Raw genomic sequence first — 21189 nt, forward strand, 5'->3', positions numbered from 1 at the left:
ACCTTATTTAACCATAATCAAAAAGAAATTGGGGGTTAAATGACTCAAAATCTAAGAATTGGACGTCAAATGGCCAAAATAGGCCTCAAATGATATTTACGTTCTCGAAATTTGACCACAAATAAATTGAAGGTAAAAATATACACACTACTTATATTATACCTTATATAGTCATAGTAAAAAATAAATTGGGGTTAAATGACTCAAAATCTAAGAATTGGACGGGAAATGGCCAAAATAGGCCTAAAATCACATTTACGTTCCTGAAATTCGACCAATAATAAATGCATCATACTCTTCCTCTTCCTCATCATCAAAATCACCAATGCCGAGGATACTCCTTTTGCCAGATACAACAATTGAATGCTTATTATCAGCAGGATCAGTTACATAAAATACTTGTTTAACTTGTGAGGCAAGTACAAATGGCTCTTGAGTTTCATGTAGACAACCAAGGTCCACAAGAGTGAATCTGCAAGGATCATCTTTTTTTACGCAACGTCGATTATCGTCAACCCACTTACAACAAAAGAGGCAAATATGAAAAGTACAATAGTCCAGCTCCCATATTTCCTCAATTCACCCATAATAATTACTGTCAGCAAGTATAGGCGACTTATGCTTCGAGCTTGCCTATTGTGTAGATGACGCCACAAGTGAAACACCACTATTTTGTTGCGACGTCGACATCAGATCTTGACGTTCAGTCCAAAACATATACCCATTAATATCATAACCCTCATAAGAGTGTCTCAGCTTCACGATGACCAAATGCTAGCCACTTGACTTTTTCAGAAACACTTTCATCCAAATCATTGACGACTCGTTTACGAAATCAATCACTGAACGACTTGTAATGCATTTGCGTCAATGTCCTTATTCCTTTTCTAGGGTTGCTAGCACGTAAGTCCTTCATATGTTCATCTAAATAAGGATGGACAGTTCAAACGTGATACAACACAAATAAGTGAGCTTGTGTACGCTTCTCTACAAAAGGTGAGATCAATTTAGAACCAATTGTACCCTTGCAACAAAAATAAGTGAGCTTGTGTGTGGAGATGTCAGAAGTCAAATAGGATAAACACTAGCAAAATACTCAGCCATAAAATTATTAACTTCTTGACCCACAATCCCTTGAATTATACTACCTTCAGGTTGTGCAGGATTTCGAACTTTATCCTTCAAAGTACCCATATATCGCTCAAAAGGATAGCACCATCACAAAAACACTGGACCAGACAACTGAATTTCTCGAACTAAATGGATAATGAGATGGACCATAATGTCAAAGAATGCGAGGGGGGGGGGGACATCTCAAATTTGCATAGAGTTTCAACTACTCTGACCTACAAGGAATCGAGGGTCGACAGATTTAGTATTTTGCTGCATATTGTATGGAAAAATGAACAAAGTTCTATAATTGTGTGCCTCACAAGCTTTGGAAGTATCCCACGAATTGCAAGCGGTAAGAATACTTGAATCATGACAACAATCGTGAGATTTTATACTCGATAACTTCAAATCACCATGTAAGGTAACAAATCGCTTCATATTCGATGAGTAGCCAGTTGGAACCTTAATTCCATTGAACGACTCACAAAAAATTCGTTTCTCTTCCCTCGACATCGTGTAGCAAGCAGGTGACAAATAATTCTTCTCCTAATCTTCCACCTTCTGTTTTCTTTTTCGAGTTTCCTGATCAACCCTTTCATTCACTATTGTCTTCTTCCTTCCGTCCTTTTATGAACCCACAACTCTAGTCGAAGACCGTGTTTTTCTAAGTAAAGTCGTAACGCCTTAACATCTTTTGTCTTGCCCGAAATATTCTAAGTGACCCAAGAATAGATTCACAAACATTCTTCTCTATGTGCATGACATGCAAACAATGGCTGACATGTAGATCCTTCCATAATGGGAGTTTCCAACAAATCAACTCCTTTTCCCATAATCTTGTAGATCTATCAACCTCACTCAGCAGGTTTACCAAAGATTGTTTCAATGCCCTTAACACTAGTAGAAAAAACCTCATATGTCAATTAGTAACAGATGCGGTTTTTACAAAACCACAACTGAAAATGGACATTAAAAATGAGAAAGAAAGTTGGAAGGATAATCTGATGCGGTTTAGTGGATCGCATCAGATTTTTCGTTAAAAACTCGCTGTTGGCTCCATTAAAACGACCCAAAGAACTAAACGCTCAAGACTTTTCGAAACCCTAAACGCCCAAATCATTCTGCTCTCTAAACGCCTCTCATCACTCTCCTCTCATCATTCTCCTCTTATCACCCCCTCTTCGAAACCCTACCGAAATCACTCTCCTCTCTAAACGCCTCTCATCACTCTCCTCTCATCACCCCCCTCTTCGAAACCCTAAACACCAAAATCTTATTTTTTTTCTTCTAAATTCTCTTTCTTCTTGTAGATCCAAAAAACCTCCATTGTTGATTTTGATCTGAAAATTTCGATGTAACGCGCAACAGCACGAAGACCACCATAATAAAAACGTCGGCAAAGCTCCGGTGAAAATTACGCGCAATGACGAGTTCAGTTTCGACCATAATCAACAGCCGTGTTTTCGCATTCCTCACGAAGCTCTAGTGAAGGTCGAAATTTCCGCCAAGCTAGGTTTTTTTTGTGTTTTCGATCTTTAGTTTTAAAGCCTCGTGTTTTATTTTTGTAATTTCTTTTGTTAGATCTGTTAATTTTTCGAACCTTTGCATAATTATTCGAAGATCTGTCGAAATTCTTATGTACTTTTTGAACAATCACCACCATTGTTATTTGTATAATATTTGTTACTAGATCTGAATTTTTTAGTTTGTATTATATTTGTATAATTGAATTCAGTTTTAGTTTGTATAATATATGTTATTATATCTGAAATTTTTATAAGTTTCGTTACTTAACCTCCTGTATAAATTGTTTGGGTTGTCTGCCGTATATTGTATAATTCTTTGGGTTGTCTTCTTGCTTTGTTGCTGCATACCTGCAGTGCAAAGCAGGTTTTTTTTAAAATCCTTGACCCAAAAATCAGATGCGGTCCTTCAAAAACCGCATCAGGTAGTGAGAAGCTGATGCGGTCATGGACCGCATCACTTAATTTTCTTCATCTGGTGCGGGCTCATCTGATGCGGACCAAAACCGCATCCGTATTTTGACCGCATCAGATGGGCTTTTTTCCACTCGTGTAACTGATTATGAACTTTAGTACTAGTATTGGCCTACGAGTAACTTCCTCTTCAACTATCCCATCGAATGCGTTCTTCTCAAACCGATAGGGATGGTTGTGTCTAAGGAGCCTTCGTGTGCGCATATAGACATGTTTTAGCCCTTAAGGTATGTAGACTTCATGTCATCTATACAAATTGGGCACGATTGTTTTTCTTTTGTCAAATACCCAGATAAGTTCCCATAGGCTGGATAATCGTTCATAGTGCACAAAAGCATGGCATGCAATGTGAACATCTCATTAGCATACGCATTAAATACTAACACTCCTTCATTCTACATCTTCTATAAATCTTCAACAAGCGGTTGGAGGTATACATATATGTCATTTCCAGGTTATTCCGGCCTCGATATAAGAAGCGACAACATGATGTACTTGCGTTTCGTGCACAACCAAGGAGGCAAGTTATAAACCACTAAACTACTGGCCATGTACTATGCTGAGAACTAAGATAATCAACTTGATAGGATAATCAAGAGGGTTAGGTCTGATAGGGGTAGAGAATATGAGAACTTCTCTTGGAATGACCATTGTGAGAAATTGGGAATCATTCATGAACTTAGTGCTCCTTATGTACCCCAACAAAATGGTATAGTTGAAAGGAAAAATAGGTCTTTGAAAAATATGATGAATGCTATGCTTATGAGTTCTGGGTTGCCTGATGAAATGTGGGGGGAAGCTGTTCTTTCAGCTTGTCACATGTTCTTAACCGAGTTCCTCACAAAAGGTTAGATAAGACTCCTTATGAGCTATGGAAGGGTTATTCCCCAAACTTGAGTTTCTTGAGGGTGTGGGGGTGTCTAGCCAAGGTTGGGCTTCCTGACTATAAAAGGTCAAACATTGGACCTAAGACCTTTGATGCTGTGTTTATTGGTTATGCTCATGCTGCTTATAGATTCATGTCTTTGGGTGATAGGTCTATTTGTGAGTACAGAGATGCTGAGTTTTTTTAACATGCTTTTCATTTGAAAAAGGGTGATGTTGCATCTGTGCCTTCTTGTTCTTCTCCTGCTGTTGATTTATCTACTTGTTCTACGCATATGTTGTTCTACCTACTAGTGATACTCCTGTTGATTTGACTTTGAGTAGTAGTTCAGTTGACATGCATGCTAGTAGTTCTTCTGTCGTAGATGAGCCTAGGAGAAGTAAAAGACCTAGAGTAGCAAAAGACTTCGGTTCTGATTTTATTAGTGCTTTTCTATCTGAAAGTTCTTGTGTTAACTTGTTGAGTGGTGAACTAGTTTATGCTTTCATAATAGAAGAGGACCCAAAGACCTTTGATGAGGCAATGAGATCTGTGGATGCCAGTTTTTGAAAACAGGCCATTATGAGCGAGTTAGATTCCATAGTGTCTAAATTCTACTTGGGAGTTAACTGACTTACCTAAGGGATCAAAGACCATAGATAGTAAATGGATCTTTAAAAAAAGTTGAGACCTGATGGAACTATTGAGAGGTTTAAAACTAGGCTTGTCATCAGGGGCTTCACTTAGAGGAAAGGACTAGATTACTTTGACACTTATTCTCCTGTGACTAAGATAGCCACCATTAGGACCATGCTTGCTCTTGCTGCAATTCATGACTTAGTTATACATCAGATGGCTTTCCTGAATGGTGACTTAGAGGAGGAGATTTACATGTCTCAACCTGAGGGTTTCGTGGTGCTAGGTCAAGAAGATAAAGTGTGCAAGTTGAGGAAGTCCTTATATGGTCTCAAACAAGCACCAAAACAATGGTATGAAAAATTTGATAGTACTGTTGTGTCAAATGGTTTCATTGTAAACAACTCTGATTCTTGTGTTTATTCAAAATTATAGGATCAGATTGTGTGATTATATGTCTTTATGTGGATGACATGCTGATTTTTGGTAACAACTTAAAGTGGTTAATGATACTAAACTTTTTCTGTCTTCAAAATTTGAGATGAAAGATTTGGGGAAGCTGATGTGATTTTAGGAGTCAGACTTAAGAGAGTCTCCGGTCGCATTTCCCTTAGCCAGTCTCATTATGTGGAAAAGGTGCTTAAAAAGTTTAATTCCTTTGATGTTGTTCCAGTGAGTTCTCCCTATGATTCTAGTATTCATTTGACCAAGAACTTAGGTGAAAGTGTCTCTCAAAGTGAATATGCGAAAATCATAGGTAGTTTGATGTACCTCATGAACTGTACTCGACCTGACATAGCTTATGCAGTGAGTAGACTTAGTAGATATACAATAACCCTAGTAATGAACACTGGAGTGCTCTTCATCGTCTTCTCAGATACCTAAAAGGAACTGTTGATTTTTGTTTGCATTATTCTAAATTTCCTGCTGTTCTTGAAGGATTTTGTGATGCAAACTGGGTATCTGGTAATGATGAGATTGGTTCAACTAGTGGCTATGTGTTTACCCTTGGTGGTGGTGCTATATCGTGGAAGTCTTGAAGCAACTTGTATAGCACGTTCCACCATGGAATCTGAGTTCATTGCCCTCAGGTTGGTAGGGCAAGAAGCTGAATGGTTGAGAAACCTATTGTCTGATGTTCCTTTAGGGGGAGGACAGGGCGCACCTGTCTTTCTTCATTGTGATTCTCAAGTAGCCGTTGGTGTTGCTAAGAACAGTGTCTACAATGGTAAGAAGAGACACATACGGATCAGACATGATGGAGTCGTCAAACAACTCCTGAAAAATGGGGTGATTTCTTTGGACTATGTGAGGTCCGAAAGAAATCTTGCAGACCTCTTTACTTAGGGGTTATCTAGGAGAGTTGTCCTAGAGTCGTCGAGGGGGATGGGGCTAAAGCCCATTAGTTGAGATTTTAAGGTGGATACCCGTTTGAGGTCAAACGAAGCCATAAAATCTTAACTTGCACTACATTTCCCATCCCTATGACACATGGTAGTGCTTTTATCCATAGCCTATTGGTGGTGCTTCTGAGACGCACTTGATGGATATACATTGAGAGGTTGAGCTTTTTGCTCTTAATAGTTCCATATCCCTCCGGGTGGTGTTATTGAGAAACACTTGATGGACTACCTACGTAAGTGTGGAGGTTAAGCCGCCTTCTATGAAAGACAGAGCTGTCTTTCTAGAGCACTTATTAGACCCAAGGAATGCGCATGGCTATAAAGCGCCTGTGATGTATCGCGAAGATTGCACGATCTTAAGGAAGGTATGTGTTGTGGGGGTCTCAACGGAACTCTAGTGAGTTCAAGAGAATTCACTCCTAGATAGTAAGTTGTTGCCTCATTTCACTATGCATCAATTCAAATCGAAAGATATTGGTGCTTAAGTACTTTCCTTTCCTTACCCAGGAATTTCTTTTGCTTTTCTGAGCCTTTTTGGGGGATTGTTGGAGTTAAGGCTTGGAAAAGCCTTGGCTCATTTTGTTGTTTGTCCCACATTGCTTGTGGGAGGGAATCTCTTCATATTGTTATAATTTCCTCCCTCCTTCCTTCTATTGAGTTGGTTCTAGAGATGCTTTTGTGGTTGGATGTCATGTTTGGTTTGGGCCTGCTATCACACACGCGCGCGCACGCCGCTCGCCTGGACCGGGCCTGGGCCATGGGCCTTGGGCTTTGGGCTTTGGGGAATAAACTTAACTTAACTAAAGTTTTGGACCCGGGAGCTACGCGTGTGTGGCCGTTGGAATTCTGTAACGTTTTTTACCGTTACAGTATTCATGGCAAATCCAACCACCACAACTGAAACTCCCAACCCCCTCTCCCCACCACCCCACTGAAACCTCCTACCCCCAGCACCCACCACCCCGTCGAAACTTTCCCACACCACTGAAACCCCCTCCCCCGCCTACCCGATCGGACCCCTTCCCCCTACCACCCTGCCGAATCCCCCCTATAACCCCCGTCGATTTTCATCGCCGGCTAGGGTTGGGTTTATTGTTTAGGGTTAGGGTTAGGGTTAGGTTTAGTGGTTAATTCGATTTTTAAAAAAAATTAGGGTTAATGACTAATGGCGGTTAACGCCGTTAGTCATTAATGGTAGGTGGTGTATTTATATAAAACTGAGCTGGTGAATTATGAAAACACAAGGGGTACCAGATGAGTTTTTTGAAAACTCGAGGGTATCTAGTGAAAAAATCGTATATAATTAATAGAAAAGTCAATAGAGGGAGAGGAGATAGCTCAGTAACATCACTCCAATAATATATTAGGAATGTCACTTGTGGTGATAGTAAGTCATTAAGCCTGTTGTGTTTTGGCCTTTTGGGTGATTTAGGGCCTGTTCTCCCCAGCTTATTTTCAGTTCAGTTCAGTTCAGTTCAGTTCAATTCAGTTCAGTTCAGTTCAATTCAGTTCAGTTCAGTTCAATTCAGTTCAGTTCAGATCAGTTCAGTTCAGTTCAGACCAGTTCAGTTCAGTTCAGTTCAGTTCAGCTCTTGACAATACTTTTACTCTCACATATCACTATTCAGTTCAGTTCAATTCAGTTCAGTTCAGTTCAGATCAGTTCAGTTCAGATCAGTTCAGTTCAGTTCAATTCAGTTCAGTTCAATTCAGATCAGTTCAGTTCAATTCAGTTCAGTTCAGCTGTTTTTTGCCGAAGAGAACAGGCCCTTAGTCTTGTACTCAGTCTAACATGAGTTGGTTTAGACCAAATATATTTCCTAATAAAAAAAAATGCAGAGTCCAAAAGGTCATGAATTAAGAGATTGTAATGTGCAAAGACGGAATGTTTGTAAAAGGATATATATTGGGAATTGAATGTCTTATTTCAGGCGTGTAGTAGAGCGTAAGCTTCAGTAGGCAGAGGTGAGGAAGCAAAAATGTGACGCACGGCCGCATGTGACAAACCTGACGAGAGCTTATGCTCCATCATATAGCATCACGTCATTCGTAATTCTTCCTTTTTTTTTCCTTTTGACAACAGTTATTAAAGTGGAAAAGAAGGGAGATTAAGCTCCTCTTACACAGTTTGCAAGTTTATGGGATTTTGTTTGAAGCTTGCATGTTCACTGAATTTTTCAAAGATCTTCTTCCCAATGCCTATGGGATCACCGTTTCTTTCAAAGGTGTTGGGGTTAAGGCTTGGAAAAGCCTTGGCTCATTTTGTTGTTTGTCCCACATTGCTTGTGGGAGGGAATCTCTTCATGTTTTTATATTCCCTCCCTCCTTCTTTCTATTGAGTTGGTTCTAGAGATACTTTTGTGGTTGGATGTCATGTTTGGTTTGGGCTTGCTATCACACAAGCGCGCGCCCCGCCCGGACCGGGCCTGGGCCTTGGGCTTTGGGCTTTGGGGAATAAAATTAACTTAACTAAAGTTTTGGACTCGGGAGCTACGCGTGTGTGGCCGTTGGAATCCGCCCAATTTATTGCTTCCCGCTTTTAGGCCTGATTTTTCCCTATATAAATCGGTGCCTCTGATCAGTTAAACACACAAAAAAACAAACACTCTCTTCTGCCTTCTCTTCTCTCTTCTCTTTTCCTGGGTTTTCGTGCTTTTCTTCAAAGCTCAGTTTGCTAGTGGTGGCATTCTTAGCTACTGTGTTAACCTTGGGGAGCATTCCGGCCACGTTCGATAACCACCATTGTCGGGCCGTAATTGCTTTCAAGTCAGTGGTCTCCTACCACGACACAGTCTTAAAAGTTCTATTTCTGCCTTTGCGAATCTCTTGTTCTAACAAAAGGTATTCTTCCCAATCTCCATTAGCTTATTAGTGAACTTTTCAAATGCTTCTAACTGTAGACTGTCAGAAGTAAGTACAAGTTACACTAAAATCACAATACTTAGTCGTAGTCACTTAATGTTGAAACAAAATTTTGAATTATTCAATCTCTTATTCAACTCCTAAACAAGTACTACAGACATAAATTATGCATCCTAATATTACATAGCGTGGAGTATAACAAGCAATAGCAAGTAGCATCCTAATCAAGTAATAACATAACATATAATTTAAAGAGTTACTCGCAGTTAAAAGTACCGATAGGAAATTCACTAAGCAATACTATGAAAATCAAGAAAAGCTACTAATGATATTGTTAGAAGCTATCCATGCTACCTTGATTAATCAAAATAAAAGTCGACAAGGAAAAAATAGCTAAGCATATAATATGCAAAAAGAAGTTAAAAAACATACTATAAGCTAAGAAATTTCAACCTAATCATACTTTCTTTACACTAACCAAGACCACAAGTATTAATTGTCATTTTTATCAACTAAATTCTATAACAAATACTAGTATCTTAGTTAAACTTTGAGTATGGAAAGAATATCATAAATCTCCCTGGCAACGGCGCCAAAGTTTGGTACGTATCGTTAGGCGTACGAATTAAAAACTTTATTTCATCCACATTAGTATTATTTAGTTTAGTTCAACGATAAATAAGGATCGATCCCACAAAGTGGTTTATATTTTCTAAAATCCATGTTTAACTAATCAAGAATATTATACATGTCATTAGGGGTGTACAACGGTCTAGGACCGGAACCAGATGAACCGGTGGACCGGAATTCGAAAATTTCCGGGTATGGTCCAGACCAAAATTTTCCGTGTTTGGACCGGACCAAACCGGGATCATGATATTAGGCAAATCGGGGACCGTACCAGAATCTCCGGTTCGGTTCGGTCCAAAATTCGGTCTGGTCTGGTCTAGTCCAAAGGTTCAGACCGGGTTGTGCACACCCTTACATTTCGTTGACTAATATATACATGTTCACATTAGGGGGTTACAAGATGACTCTAAAAATCTAAATACTACTAAGAATAAAATGTGATGACAAACAACCCATCTTAAACCCATAATATTTTAGATATTTATAAACTTCTAACGATGGTTATACTTTCGATTTCATAAATCCAAGATTGATTCGATAGATTAAAAGTAAAAATTCAAGTAACCAAACTGTCCTATACTTCTTGACTTTAAATCAAGATTGAGCTAAGTCGAACATTATATTCATTTGGGCTTATATTGAATGTATTTTGTAGTCAGCAGGCCCACAAGTGTAATATGTTTCTTAGATTGTATAGTTATGCAGTATTGAGGCAAGACAGTGACAACAACTAACAATCATTTAAACCTAATTATTGTTGTCGTAGCACTAATAGCACCAAATTGATATAGCACTCTGACAACTCTCTATTTTTCAAAATACCTTTTTTCTAATATAAAACTTAGAGAATTATCAAAGCATTGTCGCCCGTGTGATACCATATCGACTTAATAAGAATTTTGCAGCAAAAATAATAATAAATACGGTTTAATCACCATATACCCTTGACAATTTTTTATGCACCATCTACCATTTTAACTTTTGAAATTCATCATGTACCCCCACCTTTCAGAAAATACATCGACTTACCCTTTTGACTAACAGCGTTAAACTTCTGTTAGTCATTAACACCTAATCCTCCTCTAATCCTAATTAACGAACCTAAATCTATCTCTAATCTTAACCCTAACCCTAACCATAATACCTTAACTCTAACACCTAACACCTCCACACCCCCATCCCCACCACCCCCTTACCCAGCCCGCCCTATCCCCCACTACCTCCACCAGCCCTTTACCCCACTACACCACCACTCCAACAACCCCCCTCCCCAGCCCCTCTCCCCTCCCTTCCCCCGCAGCCCTCCTTCCTTCGCATCACTCCCTACACCCTCCCCTTCCCCTGCTGAATCGCCCCTCTCCTTCCCCCGTCGTCGCGCAACCTCCCCTCCCCCGCAGTAATCCCCTCCCATTCCACCGATTCTTTGCAAAAACCCAACAACCATATTTTTCAAAACCTAACAACCCAAATTTTTCGAAGAAATCCATTCAACCTAGATTTTTCGTCGAAACCCAGATTTTTCAAGAAAACCCAATAACCCAGATTTTTGGAAGAAACCATTCAAACCAGATTCTTCATCGAAACTCAACAACCCAGATTTTTTGAAACACATTCAACTCAAATTTTTCGAAACACAATCTGGTGGAGGAACAACCTGGTGGGGAAGAGCCCAAAATTTTTGAAACACGATTGCAGGTGAGGAAGGGGAGGGGGGCCAACGAGGTTGTAGAGGAGTGGGGAAGCGAGGGGGTAAGCGGGGTTGCGGGTGAGTGGGGAAGGGGTTAGTGGGGGAGTGGGGAAGGGGGAGAGGGTCAGCAGTGGTGAGGGGATGGTGGTGGGGGAGGGTGTGGTGGTGAGAGTCAACAGTAGTGAGGGATGGGGCAGTGGGGGTAAGGGGTGGTTAGGGTTAGGGTTAGTGTATTAGATTAGAATTAGGATTAGGGGTAGATTTAGTTTAGTTAATTAGGGTTATAGGGGGATTAGGTATTAATGACTAACGAAAGTCTAACACAATTAGTGAAAAGGGTAAGTCGATATATTTTTTGAATGGTGGGGGTATATGGTGAATTTCAAAAGTTGAAAGGGTACACGGTGCAACAAAAAAATTGCCAGGGGTACATGGTCAAGAAACTGTAATAAATAACTTCAAAAATAAGACTTAGTCAACCAAAAGTGAACTCCAAAAATCAAACCAACATAAAGTCAAAACTCAATTATAAATGTAAAAGTCAACTATAATATTAAGAAAGTCAACACTAGCTCTCCAAGAAATGCCGAACCCATGATGCATCATCTTCAAACCTGAAATAGACGATGATCTGTTGATCTCGAGATACTCTTCACCAAATGGTTCATCACATGATCAATAAGGCATAGCCATGATCAAAATACACACACAAGACACGTAATCAGTAAAGCTAAGTACTACATAGTAAATAAATATAAAACCTTACATGATAATAATAAACATTAAGCAGGGATAAATAATAGTACAATAACATAGCAGACTACTTTTACTAAACTTGACTCCACAACTAACAAGTTAATTAATTTCGAAGAGATATGCAATGGAAAGATTACGAGTGCGACTCCATACTCACCTGACCTACGATATTGAGGAATCTTTTAAATAAAATAGGACACGATGATCAATCAGATCCCAAGAAAATTAAAGCCATGAGCTACCGCCATGTACTTCAACTCATACTAGTCCAACGCTTCAGACGTGCATAAGTCCAAAGCTTATTGCTATTCACTTCCCACTTTAAGTGATTAATAAATTATCCGGTTTTATCACTGGGTACCCCTGTAGTTTTTCAAAATTCATAAGGTACCCCTGCTTTTTAAAAAATGCACCAGCTAGCCTGGCTATTTCAATAAAATTCACCAAATGCCCTTGCTGACTAATGATGTCAAGTTTTCGGTAGTCATTAACCCTAATAAACCCTCTAACCCTAATTAAACCCTCTAATCCTAACCCTAAAACTCTAACTGTAGGCATGGATTTTTGAATTCCTTTAAGGCCTACATGCCATGTGAACACGTTTATTTGGCCATCCCTATTATTAAGGTTTTATTAAAAATATGTTTTTGAAGTCGCCAATAATTTTGTAAAGGAAGAATCATAAACCTAATTGGATATTGAAATGTAAGGGACATCTTAGGGACTTATCCGATGTAGATTTTCCCATCATGACTCCATAGCTAGTAAGGAAACAAAAATTGAGTTTGGGGGTAAGAGTATGATATAGTCAGGAACTATATCGCCCATTGTTGGATTGTACTATATACCGATTAATTACATATTTTATGCAAAAGAATAATCTTATAACGTTTTTAAGCACCCTAAAAATAATTAATTTAAGTTGGTTCAGGAAACACTCAAAAGACTAATTATTTAGTGGCAAGTTATTATGCAAACATATTACAAGGTTCCTAATAGGTTTTCCAATTTATCTGAATTAATTAGAACAATTCTTTAGGTCTTGTTTTAGCAATAAATAACATGTGGGGTGATAAAAGCAACAAAACATGCATAGTTATGTCATATAATAACATGAATAATATATACAGAATAAGAGAAAAAGAGGTTCGAATTTACAAAGAGACACAATTTTTACTTAAAATTCTACATCATGACAAGAAATGGTTAGTAATTTCAATAAAATAAAATACAATTATTCAAGGATCCTCAGGATTATACCTATGCGGTTTAGATCTGAGAGCGTAATGACCTTCAAGCGAAGCAATCTTGGAATCAGGAATATAGTATGAATAGAAACAAGAATCGATTTGAAAGATTTAAGGTGTTTAAGTGTTTTAGTATTCGGAGTGTAATTCTGAGTATTCGAGAGAATTCGCGTTCGTAAAATAATAATTCTAATCCGCCTTTGATTCAGGAAATCAGCCCGTATTTATAGGCGAATAAGCACGTGCGCCTCGCACAAGCCCTGCGCTAGGCGCATGCATATGTGGCAAACGCAAGGACACACGTCAGGCGCATATTGGCACACTGACGTGGTCCACCCAGTTGAAAGATTACATGTGGAAACATGTTTTCAAAAAGATAAAAAATTAGCTTGCGTCTCATACAAGACTTGCGCCAGGTGCAAAACTCAGTGTGAATCACAAGTACACGTGTCTGGCACTTAATGGTGCACCTGATGCAATTTGGTCAATGAGATGGACGCACGTGGCACGGTGAGAGCAGCCGCTGTGTCCGATGCAGAATCTGGAATATTCATCTTTTATTCTACTCGTGCTTAAGATGCCATATTTATCCCTAAAAATCCAGAGATCAAATTTTATGGGTTGAAAATCTTATTTATGTTCTAAATAATAAAAGTTCTATGAAAATATTTATTAAAACAATAATTATTAAATTGGGCTTTAAAAATGGACTTAAAATATATTCTACTGGTTTAATTTGCAATTAATAATCATGTATAATTAATTGGGCTCTTATAATATTATTACAACACACATATGGCCTGGTTATTCAGACTGCTCCATCATTAAGCCGTGCCAACTAATACCATGGTATATTTCATCATTAGACTCTTAAATGGGGAGACACGATTATGTGTCTGCTTAAGCCCCCACTTTGACCGAGGTTTACAAAATTGAAAGTCAAACTACACGTGTTGGGACAGAGAATGGCCTAGGATGCTATGCAATCCAAAATCACTGTTTCACAACGGTACCTAGAAAAGAAGAAAAAGTTTCGGGAACAGATGTGCATAGACATATTTGCAGAATGATTGTAAATTCGCAAAAATGAGATGATAAGAAAGAGAATTGTGAGCTATTATGGTTTGACTCATGTCTGGGTAGAGTTTTTGGCCTCCTCCAAGGCAATATGGGTAGAGCCTTCGTCCAGCTCCAAAGCAATTGGTGTAGAGTCTTTAGCTTATTCCAAGGCAATTGTTGCAGAGTGATTGGTCTGTTCCAAGTTGATTGATGCGGATTGTTGGGCCTGTTCCAAGGCAATTGATGCAGAGTGTTCGGCTTGTCCCAAGTCAATTGATGCGGAGCGTTCAACCTAGAGGTGTTCAACAGGCTAGGGCCCCGTTTTTAGCCCTCATTCAGCCCGTTCATAAAAGGGCTGGCTCAAAATGGGCCGGGTGGAAAATGGGGTTATGTTAAAAATGAAAAGGGTTGGGTTATAAATGGTCGTATTATAAATAATAGGGCTGGGTTTTAAAATGGGTTATGTGTGTAAATGGTTTTGGTTTTCTGATTAGATAAATAATCTGTAAGTAATTGCTGATGGCGATTAGTATTATACCATAAAACCAACTTCAAGCTGAGGCTTTTGGGTTTTGTTCATTTTCCCCTTATTTATATACATGTTAATTTAATTTCGAAAATATTAGTTATTTGAAAAAAAAGTTGTTAGTTTTTAAGAAAATTTATTAGGTGTAGATGGTGAAAAACTAGACAGGGACATCAGAACTCTTAGGAGTATCAAATATCATGATATGTCTAAGAAGGAAATCTCTTTGATGCACTTAATTTGATATTTTTTACTTGGTTATAAGATTTTATAAATTCTTCTATTTGATGATAGCCTATGATGTAATTATAATTTTATACATCTTCAGATTAATAGCTGATGATATCTCAAAATTATCACTACCTATGAGGTGTGTTTTTGCTAATTCATAGCTAAATACGTTTTCAAGAATAATAAATATTTTCAGAAAGCCTAATGATTGCAAACAAGAACAGAGATATGAATGTTGTTTTCTTGTAGTAGCTAAACGTAGTGGATTGGGCTCCAAGTGCATCGTATGTGATCAATGATCTTTTGCTTTGGCAATGAAGGCTTTTTAGGTTCAATTTTTGTAATCGATGCACACTTTGATTTTTCCCTCTCTCTGACGTTAGTTGTTGCTTTATGAGATGTGGAAATTTATTTTGGTCATTTATATTAGAATATTACCCTAATTGTTCCTCTTGCATACTATCTTGCACACTTGCGTGCACTTTTCATTTCTGAAAGCTGACTGGAGTTGTCATATTGCTGAGCTTCGAATGTGGACTATAAAGTTCTTTAGAGAAGCCTGACTTTGATGTTTTAGTTACAATTGGGTTTTCTATTGATTCATCTGTATTCTCTTCATAGTGGCTCTGTTTTTATCTTGTTAGAATAGGTTGACTGACCTTACAAAATGAAGTACAGCAAAAAATTTGAGTACCTTGAACAATTAATAATAATCTATAAATTGTATGTGTAGATGGAAAGTGCAATGACTACAACATCGATGCCGCTAGATGATGGATATAGCGAATATGCAACCCAACAACGTAAGAGAAAGAAGACATCTAAGGTATGGAAGGAGTTTAAAGAAGGACTGAATGAGAAAGATGAGTCAATAGCTATTTGCGATCATTGTAAACTTATGTTGGCGGCCGACTCTAGTCAAGAAACATCTCATTTAAAGCGTCATTTATTAGAGCGTTGTCCACTAAGGCCCATTGGACTTCCACTTGGGGAGGGGGATGTTAATACGGAGGAGGGGGAATTTGTCTTTATTGATATGAATGAATTGAACAAAGAGATATTACTTTATGTTGTAAAAGGTGCTCATCCATTTTCAACCGTTGAAGAAAAAGGGTTTAGAAACATGATGTTCAAAGCTACTCCTCATTTTAAACCTTTTAGTCGAACTACGCTTACTAGAGAGCTATTTTCCTTATACATTTGTGATAGAGAAAAGGTTAAAACAATGTTGTTAGATGCACCATGTCGTATTTGTTTGACTACCAACTGTTGGAAGTCATCACACACTTGGCAATACTATATTTGCATCATGGCACATTTTGTTGATAGTGATTGGATGTTACACAATGTGATTCTTATGTTTAGAGGCTTATCTCCCCCTTATGATAGACAAAGCATTTCCGAAGACATTTTTATGTTTCTAAATCGATAGAATATAGATGATAAAATACTTAGTGTGACGGTGGATAATGCTACTTACAATGATAATATGATTGTTCATTTTAAAAATCGTCTTACATTAAGGGGGATGTTAGTTTGTAGTGGGTGTTTCTTGTTAGGTGTTGTGCACACATCATCAATTTAATTGTTCAAGACGGTTTGGAAGTAATTAAGAGCATCTTAGAGGACATTAGAAGTTTGGTGAAGATGGTTGCAAGATCGTCCCATAACTAGTAAAATAATTGCTTACTGCTGCGATAATATGATGGTTACTCATACGCAGTAATATATCACGTAAAAAGAAAAAGATAAATCTAAAATAACCATAGTGCTGCGATTTTGGCCGAAAACTGCAATAATATGGTATCAAAAGAAATTTTTTTGAAATCTTTTTTACTATTTGACCAAATATATTGCTACGGTTTCTGACAAAAAACGCAACAATATATTAAATAATATAAGAAAATTATTATTTTAATTTATTGTTGCGGTTCCTTTTAAAAACCGTAGCAATAGGTTCATTACAGTTTAATAAAACTCATAGGCGCGCCGTTTCCTTCAGTTTCACAGTAACACTCATTCCTCCTCACCCTCTCTAATCTCCTTCCTTCTCTATTTTGCCTCACCCTCTCTAAATCTCTTCACCTCACGCCAGTGGTGGTTAATCCCTCCTCACCATCGTGCGCTTCCTCCTTCCTCACGCCCTCAACCTTCCTCCTCGTTACAACACCGGTCGTCGCAACACCGACGCTTTCGTCACTCGTTCGTTCCTCACTCTCTAGATCTTCGGTTCATTTGCACTCGTGTTTCTTCCTCGCTCCGGCGCTTCCTCCCTCCGATTTGTTCACTCGTGGCTCCAGTCCTCTTCGTCACTGTCAGCAATGGTCGCGAATTTAGATCCGCTTTTTTTTTTCCTTCTTTTTCGTTATTTTTGTTTTTTAGATATGTAGATTTTTGTGTTCATAATTTCGAATTTCGGTTCATTTTTCGTTATTTTTGTTTTCTAGATATGTAGATTTTTCTGTTCATAATTTCAAATTTCTGTTCACTAGGTTTTATATTTTAGATTTGTAGATTTTGTTTTAGGATTTATTTTCTTAATATAATTTTTGTTTTTATTATATTTTTAGTTATTAGTCATTGTAACTAAAATTTAAGTTGCCATAAGATTTGATACAAATTTATTTTCATCCTTCATTTTGAGATGTTATACTCATTGAACTTGTCACTTGCACACATAATGTAAAAATTCTGAAAATGTAGACATTGAAAAGCAAGCAATGTTATTATGCCCTTGCTAATGCTATTACCCCGTACTTGAGTTTAAGATTTTTTGAGTTTAATACTCGGAAGACTATGTTGTTTTTATAATAGGATTTTTTCATTTTGAAATTTAATTGCAAAATGCAAAAAAAAAAAAAAAAAAAATTACCTATACCTGTACCTATTGCTGCAGTTTCTGGTAAAAACCGCAACAATTATTTATTATAAAATAGAGTATATTGCTGCTGTTTGTCCTAAAAATCGCAGCAATATACTAAAATTTTCTAATATAAAATAAATATATTGCTGCAGTTTTCGCTAGAAATCGCAGCAATATGTTAAAATATTGTTGTGGTTTAAAACCGCAACAATATATTAATTACCTATTGCTGCCCCCTTAATTGCTGCTTGGCCAAAACCGCCGCAATAGGCCACATAATGACCGCATCAATAAGCATTTATTCTACTAATGCATAAAGCCAAAGAGTTTTATGAAACCGCCCAAAAAGAATTCCATTTGGAAGTCAAAAGAAGGCTTCATTTAGATATGAAAGTTAGGTGGAATTCCACATTCAAAATGCTTGATAATGTCTTGTAATATAAAGATGTGTTGTTTACTTAGGGTTGGTAAACACTTTTTTCAAGCATCATGTGCCTATGGAGTCCGAATGGATTAAATTGATTGTTGTTCAAAAGTTCTTGAACCTATTTTATGATGTGACTTGCATGTTTTCGACCGTTAATTCTCCCACTTCCAACTTGTACTTTAAGGGTGCATGGATGGTCCATCGTGGTTTGATTGGGACAACCAAAGGTCCTCATTTATTTTTGGCTAGAATCGTGGAGCATATGTTGGAAAAATTTGACAAGTATTGGTCTGTGTATAATGTATATCTATCTTGTGCGACCATTCTTGATCCTAGATTCAAGGTTAAATTTGTCGAATATTGTTTGGCCAAGTTGATTAGGACAGATGAGGCTATGGTACGAATAGAAGAGCTGTTGACAACTTTTTGAGGGCTTTATATAATGATTATAAGTTTCAATCTTTAACATAACCTATATATCGTTACCCCCTTCCTATTCCTAGAGGCATACCATCAGAAAAGCTTCCTTGAGCAATTGGGTAGATCAAGAAAACAGCAGTAGCCGCTACAACCGGAGCTGAATATGCAACAGCAATCCAAGGGCACATACCCAGACGGAAACTAAGTTCCCACTCACGACCCATATAAGAAGCTACACCAAGTAAGAAGTGTAGAACAATTAGCTCATAAGGACCACCATTGTATAACCACTCATCAACCGATGCCGCTTCCCATATTGGATAAAAGTGCAACCCGATAGCTGCAGAAGTAGGAATAATGGCACCAGAAATAATATTGTTTCCGTAAAGTAGAGATCCGGAAACAGGTTTGCGAATACCATTAATATCTACTGGAGGAGCAGCAATGAAGGCTATAATAAATACAGAAGTTGCAGTCAATAAGGTAGGGATCATCAAAACACCAAACCATCCAATGTAAAGACGTTTTCAGTGCTAGTTATCCAGTTACAGAAGCGACCCCATAGGCTTTCGCTTTCGCGTCTCTCTAAAATTGCAGTCATGGTAAAATCTTGGTTTATTTAATTTAATCATCAGGGACTCCCAAGCACATGAATTCTCTAGAAATAGAGAATTGAAAGCTTGTTATTCAACAGTATAACATGCCTTATACGCCCTTGTCAACCAATATCCATTGAGATCGATCAGAATTCTTTGTGAATACCTGAAGTGAAATGAAAAACATATTAGAGAAATAGATATAGGATTTCTATACATAAAATCGAATTTCAAAATGAAAAAAATGGGTTGCCCGGGACTCGAACCCGGAACCAATCGGATGGAGTAGATAATTTCGTTGTTAAAAAAAAAAAACCCTCCCCAAACCGTGCTTGCATTTTTCATTGCACACGGCTTTCCCTATGTATACATTTCAAACTCAGTTCCCTTCTTAAGGGAGGACTCTAACAAAGTTGAATATTCAACGGATTCAAACCTTATTGCATAAGCATAAACATTTCAGTATACAAATGGATGAATTTTTTTTATCTTATCCCTTCATTTCATTTAGGTAGTCTCATAACCAATCATTCATCATTGACCAACTTATGGACACAAATAATATCCAAATACCAAATACGCCTTTTATATAATCCCCGTGAAGTAGAAGAATCCCTTGGTAAGATCAAAGAAAGAACTTTTTCTTCCTCCGTAAAAAAATCTTCTAAAAATTCTGAACCTAATCTTTTCAAAAAAGAACGTACAGTAATTTTGTGTTTACGAGACAAAGTTCTAGCACAAGAAAGTCGAATTATATACTTTATTCGATACAAACTTTTTTTTCTTGAAGAGCCGCTATAATAATGAGAAATATTTCTGCATATACGTCCAAATCGATCAATAATATCCGAATCGGATAAATCGGCCCAGACCGACTTACTAACGGGATGTCCTAATACGTTACAAAATTTCGCTTTAGTCAAGGATCCAACCAGAAGAATAATTGGAACTATGGTATCCATCATGTACTATTTCCATTACACCTCTCCAAACCAAACGAAATGCGGGTTCGAGTGGAACAGAACAAAGGATGTCGAGTCAAGAGCATCCTTTATTAGAGAATGATGGATATCAGAATCCACAACGGATCATGTCCTTCAAGTCGCACGTTGCTTTCTACCACATCGTTTCAAACGAAGTTTTACCATAACATTCCTCAAATTTGTAACCAGTATGGGGTTGATTCAATTATGGAATCATGAATAGTCATTGGTTCAATCAGGACAATCAATACATGGAAATGGAATATCTCTTAAGTTATTATTAGTAATGTAATGTTAATTTTTTTACAATTTACAATATAAGGTGACATCCCTAAGAAATTTAAATCCATGTTTCTTTTTGAGCTCAACCATTAATTGAATAATAATAAATGAAGAATCAATAAAAAAATCGAAATTTAATAATAGATTGGAAAAATCCAATTTCTTTTCCGGGATGAATAAAAAAAAACGAACTTCTTTCTATATTATTCTATATTATAGATGAATATATAGGGGATGTATATATGATTAACGGAACACTTTTTTTGAATTCCAAAAAAAGTGAAATCTATAACCCCATCTTGCCTAAATCTCCAACAGATTTACTTGTATCCGCGTGTCATTTGAACACGTATCCTCCTTTATTTGAGGAAATGTGAAAAAAAAAGAGAAGATTCCTTTTGGTTAAAACATTAGCAGAAAGAATCAAATTCTATCCAATATTCAACTTTAGAAACAGAAAAATACAATTTTAAATTACATATGCTCTGGGACGGAAGGATTCGAACCTCCGAATAGCGGGACCAAAACCCGATGCCTTACCACTTGGCCACGCCCCACTTCGATTTCGATTCTACACTAATAAAACACTAATATTGTTATTGATTG

At 37.5% G+C, this 21189-nt stretch overlaps 1 non-coding gene across 1 annotated transcript; it reads left to right on the forward strand.

Annotated features, from left to right (window-relative positions):
* The first annotated feature begins 14923 nt into the window (after positions 1 to 14923).
* LOC125494327 (small nucleolar RNA R44/J54/Z268 family) lies at positions 14924 to 15017 on the forward strand. The gene has a single exon (XR_007270656.1). It is a non-coding gene; the product is annotated as a small nucleolar RNA R44/J54/Z268 family (small nucleolar RNA).
* The last annotated feature ends 6172 nt before the right edge of the window (positions 15018 to 21189 follow it).

This window comes from Beta vulgaris, chromosome 5 (assembly GCF_026745355.1).
Source record: "Beta vulgaris subsp. vulgaris cultivar EL10 chromosome 5, EL10.2, whole genome shotgun sequence".
In the NCBI taxonomy this organism is placed as follows: domain Eukaryota; kingdom Viridiplantae; phylum Streptophyta; class Magnoliopsida; order Caryophyllales; family Amaranthaceae; genus Beta; species Beta vulgaris.